The sequence below is a fragment of the Lepidochelys kempii genome, chromosome 3, assembly GCF_965140265.1.
Source record: "Lepidochelys kempii isolate rLepKem1 chromosome 3, rLepKem1.hap2, whole genome shotgun sequence".
In the NCBI taxonomy this organism is placed as follows: domain Eukaryota; kingdom Metazoa; phylum Chordata; order Testudines; family Cheloniidae; genus Lepidochelys; species Lepidochelys kempii.
This window is the reverse complement of record NC_133258.1, coordinates 204087439-204099897: the sequence shown is the minus strand read 5'-3', so window position 1 is coordinate 204099897 and position 12459 is coordinate 204087439.

Below are 12459 nucleotides of genomic sequence, written 5' to 3'. Positions count from 1 at the left end.
GGCCCACCAAGACCACCAGAGGCAGAAATCAACCCTGGCCAGTGGCACCTACAGGCTTAGTTGCTCTCCAGGAAAAGGATGGACTAGAAAGGGCACCTGAGTTACTGGCCATGAGGCTATCAATGGACCTCTATTAGGCTGCCCCCTCCAGGCCACATTTACGAGCTGCTCCATTCAACCCATTGGACCTGGTGGATTTGTGTGATGGCTGCCCTCTTGGCCAACCTGCTGGTATTGAATTGAGGACTACCAGAGCTATGGACAAGAGCTCGAGCTAGAGCCTGTAACAGCCTCTTCTGCCCTGAAGACTGGCCTAGGGAGGAACCCATAGCCTACGCTCCCCAATGGCTTACACTTGCCCCCTTTCCTTGCAGGCAGCTCTGGTGAATAATCCTGTCCCTTAGGGGCGTGGGTGGGTGTTAGGAGGGAGCTACCTGGTGCTGCAGCTGAAATGGCCAAGCAGCTGAAGTGTCCCCCAACGCTTCCCTCTGAGTCCATGACACAGCTGGTATGTTACCGCAGGTCTGGTGTGCTCCAGTGACCTCCTGGGGTGGTGGGTCTGCTGCGCTGGTAAAGGGATGGTGAAAAGACTCCAGCTGTTTTATGACCATGCCGTTCTGACCTGGCTTTGCCTTTCACTGCAGGAATAGTTGGGAGCCGGGTGAAAGTAAAGTAATGGGCAGCGCGGGCGGGTTTGTTTGTGCAGCCAGCGGGAATTCTTGTGACTGACAGTGTTGGCAGTGCGGCTGGTCCTCGCCTTGTCTGTAAATATTTGTATCCTCCCTACGCTATTGGCAGGCTGTTATTTACACACAGGGAAGGTAACAGATGTCACAGCAATTAATTTTCCAAGCTGCCCACTCACGTCTGCTGGGTACACAAGGTTTCCAAATCCCTTTACTGGCCTCCATGGGGCCGCAGGAAGGGATAGCCGAGTGAACAACTGTGGCATTTCTGCCTTGTGGATTGCGCTGCAGGAGGGCATCTTCCTAACACCAGTCTGATGATGATTTATAGAGCACAATGCTTATATATTGGTTAGCACCCACTACATAAAAAACATCCTCTGCTTCATGTGTAAGGCGTAATAAATGCTCAGGAGTCACTGTGCTCAGGAGATGAGGAGAGCAATTTTTATTGGCTGTGCATACATTGGCTGTGCATACATGTCAATGAGTTCTACAGCCTGCACGTGCATTGGGTTTTTAAAAAACCAATTTCCCCAAGTTGATTTTAAATTTATTGCCCAAAGGGAGGAGGCAGGGGGTGGGAAGTAGATGGAGGCATGTCTTTGCCCTTCCCTGCCATGCCAACCAGCAGAGTTCCGTTTACAGCAGCTCAGGTTTTGGTTCCAAGACAATGAAGGAATATGGAAAAGGTCAGGGCTAATATTCTACTACTGTTCATATTCCACCAATATTTCACTCTGATGCACAATACTACCGTTACTTAGCACTCTGAACCAGTACATCTCAAAGCCCTTTTCAAAGGAGGGCAGGATAATTCTCCTCCTTTTACAGATGGGGAAACTGAGGCACAGAGTGGGGCAGTGACTTGCCCAAGGCCACCAGCAGAGGTAGGACTAGAGCCCTGGTCTCCTGAGGTCAAGCCTGGTGCTCTAACTACTAGGCTACACACTAGTGTTTTTATTGGAATTTTACTGGTGTTTTTCGGGAATACTTTCACAGAGTTTGGCCCTTGGATGCCATCTGAAAGCTGCTGTCGAAGAGTTAAGCTGGCCCTCCAGGGAAGCCCAGCTGATTTTTCAGGCACAAGTGTGGATTGTAGAGCAGAAATCAGAGAAGAGTTTTCTAAATATACTGCTTTTCCAAAGGGTCTGCCAGCTCCCAACTGTAATAACAGGCCTCTTCCACTCAAGGGTTTCTGATGAAGAAGAAACCTAAATCACAAGCATAGTTCAGGCTGGCCAAAGTGACCTCAAAGGAGAGGAGACGCTATCTGATGTTGTTACACTTTCCATCTGTGTTACCGAAGAGACGTTTGTCCTTGGTTTAAGCCACGTAATGCTCATACCATGCTGGGAGGGAACTCTTTGTTTGATCTATTCAAAGTGAAAGTCCTTACTGAAGGCATGCCAGGAGCAAAGGAAGAAAATACTGTTGATTTATGTATCCTTTGACGTGTCTGAAGGCAGCTGTTACTTTTATTGATAAGTGTCTCTCTGTCCCCTGAAACGTATGATGTGCATATCATATATTCTAGGTTCCTTACGAAACACAGCCAGGTAATTTTTCTGCAAACATCTATCACACTTTTAGAAACGACTTTCCTGCTGTTGAAAAGGGGATGGATTGACAATCCTGGAAGTGAGTCCACTATCTCGCTCCAGAATCGGTACAGTCGGGGTAATAGCAGTGCAAGTTTTCTTTCTCTTTCCTGGGACAATGACTCTTGTGCTAAAGATGTAAGTCACTTGTTATATCCTTTTGTTTTCCCTGCTGCTATATTAGGGCTGCCAAGTGATTGCAATGCGGACTCTTGTTTGCTATCACCTACATGAGACTAACAATCCCCTTCACTTAGGTCCCCAAATAGCTGTCAGGTTCTGTAGCTACCTTGAGCCATTACTGACCTGGGTGACAAGTGTGATAGTTTTTGCAAGCTCCATTGCATTGCAGTGACAGCCTAGTGGAAAGCATGCTCTACTGGGACTCCAGAGAGCCCCAGTTGTGTCCCTGACCTGCTGGGTGTCCTTGGAGAAGTCACTTCCCCTCCTGTGCCTCAGTTTCCCCATCTGTACAATGGGGATAATGTTACTGAGCTCCTTGGTAAAGTGATTTGAGATCTCCTGATGAAAAGTGCTAGATAAGAGCTGGGTATTATTTTGAATGGTACTAACAATAATATCATGACCTGTCTCACTTCAACGGAGCAGCGTTGTTCTTTCTTTAGGGCACTTTATATTCACGAACCCAGAGCGTGTGGAATATGCCAGTTTGGCAGGACTTCAGATGAAGTTCCTGATTTACCCACAGACCAAGCTTGGCCTAAACAGAAGCTTTTCTATCCTATGCTGGGTTCTGAGGAAGATGGGCGGCCTGGATATTAAAAGGTGGCTGAGTCTCCATGTGCGTTCCTCACTCGCTGTGACTTCCCCCGAAGTGCTTAGTTAGGTCCTGGTCCAAAGCCCACTGAAGTTAATGGGAGTCTTTCCATGACTCCAATAGGCCCTGGTACCAGCTTTGAGGATGGCTTCTTGTGACCATCTATGAAGCTCACCTGGGGCTCTCAGGAGTCCTAGGCATGGCTTTCAGTTGCTGTGACCCGGGCTGGATTCATCCTGCAATCCTAGAGGTGAAAGGGCTCAAATCCCAGTGCCATTCTCTCCATCTTTTGCTGAGGAACGCTGAACCCCAAAGCTGGATGCGAGATCTGAGGGCAAACTCTTCCCCCCAGAGCTTCTACCACCACCATCAGGAAGCTGGGGTTCTGTCGGGTCAGGAAATACATTTCACCTAACACATGGGGCTACATCTGACCCACCAGAATACATCGCTGTTTTTGTTTATGGCAGGCTGATATAAGTTTACTTCCCTAGTGCTTTCTTTTATGGTGGCTGCCTGATCTTCCTTTTTCCTTCTAGTACAATACCGCTTCACCTATTTGTCTTCTCTCCCTTGTGCCTTGCTTATCTGACTTCCACCACACCTCGGGGAAACCTTCAATCTGGGCCAGACCCTCAGGTTGGGTAAATTCGATTTAGATCAGATGAGGATCTGGCCCCATAGGTTTCCTGTCTCTCTCTGTCTTCACTCTTAACTTAGCTTCACTCTTAGCTTGTTATATTCATCTCCACTAGAGCAGTGAGGCAGATGCTGAGTGCTTAGACATGCTCGTGGTTGTTGCTGCTGAAGAAATGCTGGGATCTGAGCATTAGGTCACACTCTGCAGGCCTGAAAGTGAGCTCCCGGTGGGCGAGTGGGGTTGGCTAACGTGCAAGGAAAGTTTCTCATGTAAAGGCCTACTCCCCTCAGCACTCATCTTTAATATCCATTAAAGGACATTGCAGCCCTGAGGCTGGGAATTCCAAAGGATCCTGAAGGAGCTTGTTTCCTGTGCAAAATTTTGACAAAAATGGTGCGGAGGGGGAGGGAAACTGTTGGGTTTTTTCCCCATGGAAAGCAGATACTTTCCGTGAAAATTCCCATTTTGTCGAAACCTCAATTTTCGGTGGAATATTTTCCACCAGCCCTAACTTTTAAATGAGCAAAAAATTTAAAACATGAAGTTGTTTCAGTTTGGCAGGCTTTGAAACACTCATTTTTCAATTTTTTGTCATCCCTTTCCCCCCTTGCCCGCAAGCTTAACTGAAATGGTTCTTTGACTGAAATTTTTTTTTTTTTAGTAAAAGAAAAACCATTGCTCTACACCTTTTTGATGAAAGAAAAGAGAGGTCGATCTAGCAAAAGTCAACTTTTCTGTGAAAATTTTTCATTTATAAAAAGCCATTTTTGGACCCCCTCCCCCAAAAAAGTGTTGCCCAGCAGTACCCATTCCACAGGGAGAGAGACAGGCTCTGGCGGGGATCTGAGTCACCTGTCTCCTTACTGCATCTAATGAAGTGAGCTGTAACTCACGAAAGCTTATGCCCAAATAAATTGGTTAGTCTCTAAGGTGCCACAAGTCCTCCTTTTCTTTTTGCGAATACAGACTAACACGGCTGCTACTCTGAAACCTGTCTCCTTACTGGGGTGGTATGTAAATAGCTGGAAACCTGAAGTCATCCCTCTTCTCTCACAAAGCTGTGAATTGCAGAGGGATCGTTGGGTATTTTAGTGGTCTGCCAAACTTACATAGTCCTTTTATTTTCTGTTTAAGGCCCTGAGCCTGTAGTGAGCTCAGGGAAAACCAGGGCTCTGCGTGGGGGCAGAGAGCTATCTGCCTGTTCACTGCAGGAGCAGGGAATCAGAAGCTGCCTTACTATAGCCTTGAAATGAAGAAAATGATTAGGGGGCTGGAACACATGACTTATGAGGAGAGGCTGAGGGAACTGGGATTGTTTAGTCTGCGGAAGAGAAGAATGAGGGGGGGATTTGATAGCTGCTTTCAACTACCTGAAAGGGGTTTCCAAAGAGGATGGATCTAGACTGTTCTCAGTGGTAGCTGATGACAGAACAAGGAGTAATGGTCTCAAGTTGCAGTGGGGGAGGTTTAGGTTGGATATTAGGAAAAACTTTTTCACTAGGAGGGTGGTGAAACACTGGAATGGGTTACCTAGGGAGGTGGTGGAATCTCCTTCCTTAGATATTTTTAAGGTCAGGCTTGACAAAGGCCTGGCTGGAATGATTTAGTTGGGGATTGGTCCTGCTTTGGGCAGGGTTTGGACTAGATGACCTCCTGAGGTCCCTTCCAACCCTGATATTCTATGAACAGAGAAAGATGGGGTGGGGGAAGCCTATCGCCTTGCCTTTCATGGGCACCAAATACCTGTTCGCTCCATTCCAATGTGTAGAAAGCAATGAATGAAACCACACAGCATGCAGCGATCTGAGAAGCCCAAAGGAGAAAATGACAAAGATGTTTTGGTCTTCAAAGGGGTAAGGAATCTGGCTATAAGGAACGTGATCTGGTATTCCTTTTGTGATTTAAAGAAGGAAAAATGTGCTCAGCTATTTTCTTCTGTCCAAATAAGGACACAATAGGCCCCCTGCAATAACATATGAGGCATTACTCATATGCTCTGGAGTAATTCAATTAAAAGCCCGGCTTTAAAAGGGCAGCTCATGAGAAATCAAATGTGACATTTAGAGGAATTCGCCTTCTGTAGGAAATCCAGCTGTGATTTCAGTAACTGGAGACACCTGTGTCATTAGCAGGAGAGAAAGACAAGGCCATGCTAGAGATAGAACCAGATACTGTCAGCCCATAAGTCTTTGCAGCTATTAAACTCCAGAGACCGGTTTGTCTTTTTGGCATGGTTTACATGCATGGTAATGATTGCAGGCACTCAGCCTGGTTTACAGGGGTTCCCAGCTATTTAGGAAGCACACAGGTGAATATGAAAGAGCCTGAGACCAAACCCGTTCAAGTCAACGGGAGTCTTTCCATTTACTTCAATGGGCTTTAGATCAGGCCCCTAGATTACTTGTTTAAGACCTATTCCTATAACCTTGTTTCTCAAGAAGGCCTATCCTTAGCCCACTGGGGAACTTGGCTAATATAAGGTCTGATCCTCATTCAGCTGAATATCTGGGTCTTGGTGCAGCAAGGGAAGGCATCTAGATGCAGGGCAGCATCCATCTATTGGTTGGGGCATCTAGATGCAGGGCAGCATCCATCTATTGGTTGGGGCATCTGTGTGTGTGGTCCTGTATCTCTTCCCCACCTCTTTGTGTATTGCCTAACATCACAAGCTCTTTTTCTCATCCGACGTAAAGTATCCCCAAAGCTTGGACTATGCTCAATATCTCCAGCACCGTTGTCATCGGCACTCCTTGCTCCTCCTTTCCCCCAGCTTCATTCACAGCCCCCTCCTGTCCTGAACCACACAGAACAAATGTGTGTGTGTGTGTTTGTAATTATTCTCGGCCTCTCTTCCATCTCCACTCCCCTCTCCACAAAAAGCTCCCACAAACCAGCGCCGATTCTTATTGGTAAAGGAGTGTGACGGGAGACAAAGCATCAGTGGTGGTCTGGGGGAACATTGTGCCTCTGGGGAGCAGAGTTTTGCCACAGGAAAGAATGGTACTTGTGAAATGTGTCTCTGTCCACTTGTGCCTTAAAACGATGAGTTTCCATGGTCTTTTAGGGCACTTTATATTCTTTTAAGCAGATGGTACACCGCTCTAGCTATCCAGTACCACATACCACCACAGCGCTACCAACAAGATGGCCCAGTGCTGGGGTGAGATTAGCCCATGGATGAAGAACAGCTGTTTGTACTTGAACCTGACCAACATAGAGGGGATGCTGGTGGTCAGGAGAAAGCACCTTGAAGAGTTTGCAGCTGTGGTACAGTCTTCTTGGACTGAAGATGCACACCCACAATTGGTCGGTTCAGTCTGTAATCTAGGAGTCCTCTTGGGTTCTTTGCTGATGCTGAGCTTTCATATAGCAGCATCCACATGTTGCCCTTTCTACCATCTCTGCTTGGCTAGGAGACTTCATCCACCAGCGTTAGATGGAGACCTGAGCTCGCTTATTCATGCCCTCATCACCTCTCCGCTGGATTACAGCAATGCAGTATACATGGGAATGAAGCCTTCAGCACCCAGGAAACTCCAGCTTGTACAGATACTATTGCGTTTCCTCAGCAACTCGGACTACGGTGGGCACATCACACCTGTCCTCTGCTTGCTACGCTGGCTTCCCATACAATATCGAATCACATTCAAGGTCTTGGCACTTTATCTTCAAAATGCTTTGTGACCTGGGCCCAGGTTACCTACCAGATGGACCAAAGCTCCAGGATGAAGACTCTGCTCCACCTCTGTGCTATTCTGGCACCATGAAACTGTCACAATAACAATAAAGCTTGTCTGTGCAGGAGACAGAACTTTCTCTGGGGGCGGTGTGATGGGGTGTACGAATCCTGCACTGGACCAACAGGGCCTGACCACTCACTGTGGGCCCCTCGCCCCTCCTGTGCATGCTCCAGGTGGCAGGGACTGATAAAAGGAGGCTGACCAGCTCAGTTTGGGCTGGCTGGGGAGGAGGAAGGACCTGTGCGGCAGGCTCCTGTAGAGACGCATGGGAGGGAACTGTGGACCTGGATGACCAGCCGCCTGCAGAGACTGACTGGGACGCCAAGGAGATGCCTGAAATGCGACTTGCAGTAGGAAGTGACCCAGGGAATGTATTGGACACCGGTGCTTAAATCCTTAATGTGGAATTTCCTATCTTCATAGGGCCCTGGCTTGGAATCTGGTGGAGTTGGGTGGGCCCAAGTTTCCCTATCCCCACCCCCCACTTGCCACTAAGTATGGCTACTGCTTATTTACTCTGCCCTACCTGGGGGCCACAAACTGACTGTTGTCCTGCCTTGCCCAGAGGGTCAGAACCCCCAATTGCCATTGTCTGCCCCAGCCAGGGGAAGTAGACTCTGCTTTGCCCTGCCTCACCTACAGGCCACAGACTGATTGTTTGCTCAGCCCCACTGGAGGTCCTGAGCCCCCCTTACTACAACTGCCTGATCCTACTAGGAGTCCTGACGATTGTGTGATGGGGTGTACCAACCCTACACAAGCCAATGGGGTGGCCCCACTTGACACACAGGGCCCCCCGTGACAGGCGGTGGGGGATTGTGGAACAATGTCCCCCAGGAACTAAGGACAATCAAAACCTCACCTCCTTCCACTTCAAGTGTCAGGTGCACTTCTTTGCCTTTGCCTTCTCTAATATAAACATAGCGACAAGGGGGTGTATAACACCCTGCTAAACTAAAACTCCACTGCACACACTTCTTCCTCTGGAGAGAGAATGAGAGAACAACCAACAAGAGACAGAGGTGTAGTTACATTGATTAGTGCTCTACGGGAAGGTTCTGAGATACTATGGTAATGAGCATTATGAGAACCTATATAGAATAGTATTCACATGTGCAACAGTGTATGTGTAAAGTAAGTGCGCAAGGACTGGTTGGAAATCTGATCCCCAGAGCCTTCTGGGCCCCAGTATCAGTCAAGTGGTAGGACTTATATGGCCCCTGTCACCATGGTACCTGGGCACCTCATAATCTTTGATGTATTTATTCTCTCAACACCCCTGTGAGGTAAGGAAGTGCTATTGTCCCTATTTCCCAGATGGGGAACTGAGGCACAGGGAGGCTAAGTGTTGCCCAAGGTCCCCAAGCAGGGAATTGAGCCCACGTCTCCAGTATTCTGGGGTGGGGCCTCAAACACTGGAGCATTCTCGTCTCTGGTATGTTTTTAGTGGAGCATGCTGGGAGAAGGAGGACTTGTGGTTATGAGCCAGAGCTCCAGGCTGGTGCCTTCCTATGGAAAGTTCACCTCTGAGTTTTCGGGAGTGTTGTAATCCTTGATTTGGTTTACATAAGGCTACAGAAGCCCCAGGAGGCTGACTACATCCACGTAACATGCTAAACTTTTTTTTGTGCCTACCTAACTCCTAATCGATCTTGACATATTTACGGTGGCTTTGTGTGATGCTGTCAGGAGCTGTTACTGATGCTTGATGGCTCTGCCATGCCTGTAACTTGTGAAGTCTACAGGCCACATCACTTGTAAGGGTTTAAAGGTCCGTGGGAGACTTAGGGGCAGGGCACCAGTGTAGTCCTCAGCAACAGCATTTCAAAGGTGGCCCCACCGCTGCTTCCATACCAAGCTTCATGTTTCTTGTGAAACAAGAGGTGTTAAGAGTTGCAAGTGCCCCAAAAGTGCCTGGGAAAAGCAAGATTTCAGGGGTTCAAAAATAAAAACAAGTCACAAGAAAACCATCTTGGGCTGTTTGAAAAGAATTCGCCAGGTCGCCTGTATCTTAGTCTTGAAATGATGTGATGGGCTAGATTCTCAGCTGGCGTAAACTGGCGTTGCCTCAGTGACTTCACTGGTTTACTGCAGCGGGGAATCTGGTGCGAAATCCTGATGGCTCTTGGTTTTATCTAAAAACACCCGCTGTGGTCAGCAGGGATTGGCCTCGCTTTCACCTCTGGGAAATGCAAAGGTGGAGCATTTTTTTTAATGTAATCTTGAATCTCAAATGTAATTGGTGAGGGTTGAAAAGACCCTGGGCCTGATCCTTGTCTGGAGTAAATCAGCAGAGCTGCACTGATTGGGTGCCAGTTTGCACCAAATGAAGATCTGGCCATATATATGCATATATATATGCATATATATATGCATTTAGATGGTTTTGGGTGGCACAGCTTGTCTACTGCTGCGTCGGGTGGGCCATGCTTATTGAGCCAAATCTTGCCCACAGGTCTTTGGCTAGGTGGGGCGCCAGATGCAGCAGTGAGGCCGGTGCTGTGTTGGCCGTGGTACGATCATGGGGCCCAAGTAGGGCTGTATGTGTAAAATTGGTGTGGGATGATTCCTAGGACCACACATCTAGAGCATGCTCACACTGGGGGAAAACAATGGAGGGTCTCTACAGATGCATTGCAGGTGTGAATTGCGAAGCAGAACACAGTGGGCTACCAGTGAAGTTGGGAATTACACCAAGGGTGAATTTCAGCTCAAATGGATGAAGTTTGGCAAACTTATAAGCAACGGAAAGCAGGCCTTAAAATGGAAAGTGTCAGGCAACCTTAATAATAAGTGGTCCTAAAAGTCCCAACCTGTAATGTAATATAACTAATTGTGTTTGTGGTTATATTATAGTCTATACAATGCAGCCCTAATAATATGTCCAAATAGCACGCTCTCATGTAGTGAGTGGGTACAAAATAAATGTGTATCACAAACTGTGCTTGATTTCTCTCCATAAGTGGGGCAGAGGATACATTTCTCATGGCCTCGGTACAAGGACAATTGGGATCACGTTGGGTTGCTCTTGAATCCGCTGTGCCCTAATTCTTGAATGTAGCTCTGAATCCCAGCCATACGAATATATGTATGTAGCACATTGATTTTAGTTCACTGGGGCGAAATACCCCTGTGTGCATGCACTAGCATGAAGACTACAAAGGTCTCGTGCTGATGTAGCACCGACAGACCCCGGTCGTCGGTGGGTGGGATCAAACCTGGGACCTCTGGAGCTTAGTGCCTGAGCCTCTACCGCATGAGTTAAACACCAGCTGGCTGTAAGCTAAGGCTGTAGAGCAGACTCATTTTCTCTCTCTCTCTTAGTGGTCTCGGTGGCACTAGGTGGGAGAGAATACCACCCCCAGGAGGTCTGTGGGTGACACTGGCCTTCTTCCCAAAGATGAATTTCACCCCATGTTTATGAACCCAGTTGATGGCTTTAGAACAGGCTGCAGAAAGGGCTCCATTCTGAAGAGCCCCCATTGCTCAGTATTATTAGTACGACAATAGCATCATAAGGGACCAACACAGCGCTAGGTGCTGGACGTCCCCAAGAGTCGGTTCATGCCGGTTCATGCTCTAAAGAGCTCAGTGTCTAAGTAGGCAAACGGGGAGAGGAAACAGCCACAGAGACTTGGCTGCAGGCCACTGTGCGAGCCAAGGACAGAACCCAGCTCCCCTTGGGCCCCTTGAAGGCTCTCTCCATTACACTGCACTGCCTCATGGTTGCAGGGGATGGTCAATGCCACGTTTTCAGCAGTACACGATGTTGTTGTGTGGCAGGGCAGAGTGCTGCACAGGGGTGGTGGAGTCTCTGACCCTGCTGTCCATCTGAAACCGAAGCAGCTCATTCCATTACTGCCGTTCACACTAGTTTGGCTGCAAAACCAGTTGATTTGTGTTTAAAATAAAATAACAAAAGGTGAAGAGGTGACGTTGGGAACTTCTCAGGCTAGACAAGCACCCAGCACTGCCTTTGGGCCAGTCAGATGAACTGTTTTCCCTGTGGTCAAACCAAGCTCAGGCATTGATGAATCAGGATCTCCTGCTTAACCAACACAAGGCTCAGGATGTGGCTGAGAGAAAGTGGTGTGCTGGGCCAGGATATGGGCCATGACTCTTACAAACTGAATCCTGATGCAGGCATGTCCCCTTCTCTTTGCACAGGGCCAGCAGCTCCCATTGCTCTCGCTGGAGAAGAGAAAACAGGGTTCTTTATTATTCTCCGTGTTTGCTGGTGGGTGCTGTGCAATTTTGAAAATCTGACGCTTCATTTCAGGGGTGCAGAGCTGTTTAGAAAACGTGGCTCAAATATTCTGTTAATCGGAGATACTGGGACCTGGGACTGGGTGTGGAGGGGAGACTGGGAAGGGGGAGACTGGGACTTGGAGAGTCTTGAGGGGCAGAGTAGGATTGGCTGGGCAAGGAGGTTGGGACTGGAATGAGAAGCCTGAGGAGTGGAGACAGAGAACTGCAAGATAAAGACAAAGGGACTATGCTGCTTTGATCATGGCTGGATCTGGATGCCTTTCTGGAGGATACACCTTAGACAAATGTGAAGTTATTGGAGTAACTGGATGAAATTCTCTGGCCTGTGATATACAGGAGGTCAGACTCGATGGTCCCTTCTGGCCTTAAACATGAAAAACATGCAATATCACAGCCAGGTGAGCTGAAGCAGGGCTCTGCCTTGGCTCATGATGGTTTGTCCAGCACTGCAAACCACAAAAGAAAAATAAACTCATGTCTTGTCTGAGAACATCAGGAACCAGACGCTGTGTGAGTCACATGGGAAACAGACTCTGGATTGCTTGGATCGAGGTCCCAACTTATCTGAGCAACCTCAGGTCAAGTGGTGCAGATAGAAGGTTTGAGTCTAGGAGCTTCTCTATCCTGGGGGAACTCGAGTGGTCTCTGCTTTGCAAACACCAGCTCAGCTAGACTGGGCTCTTGCAAAACAAAATAAAAACAATAAAAGTTTGTAAGATCTGGGAACAAGTCAACTTGGTGGTGG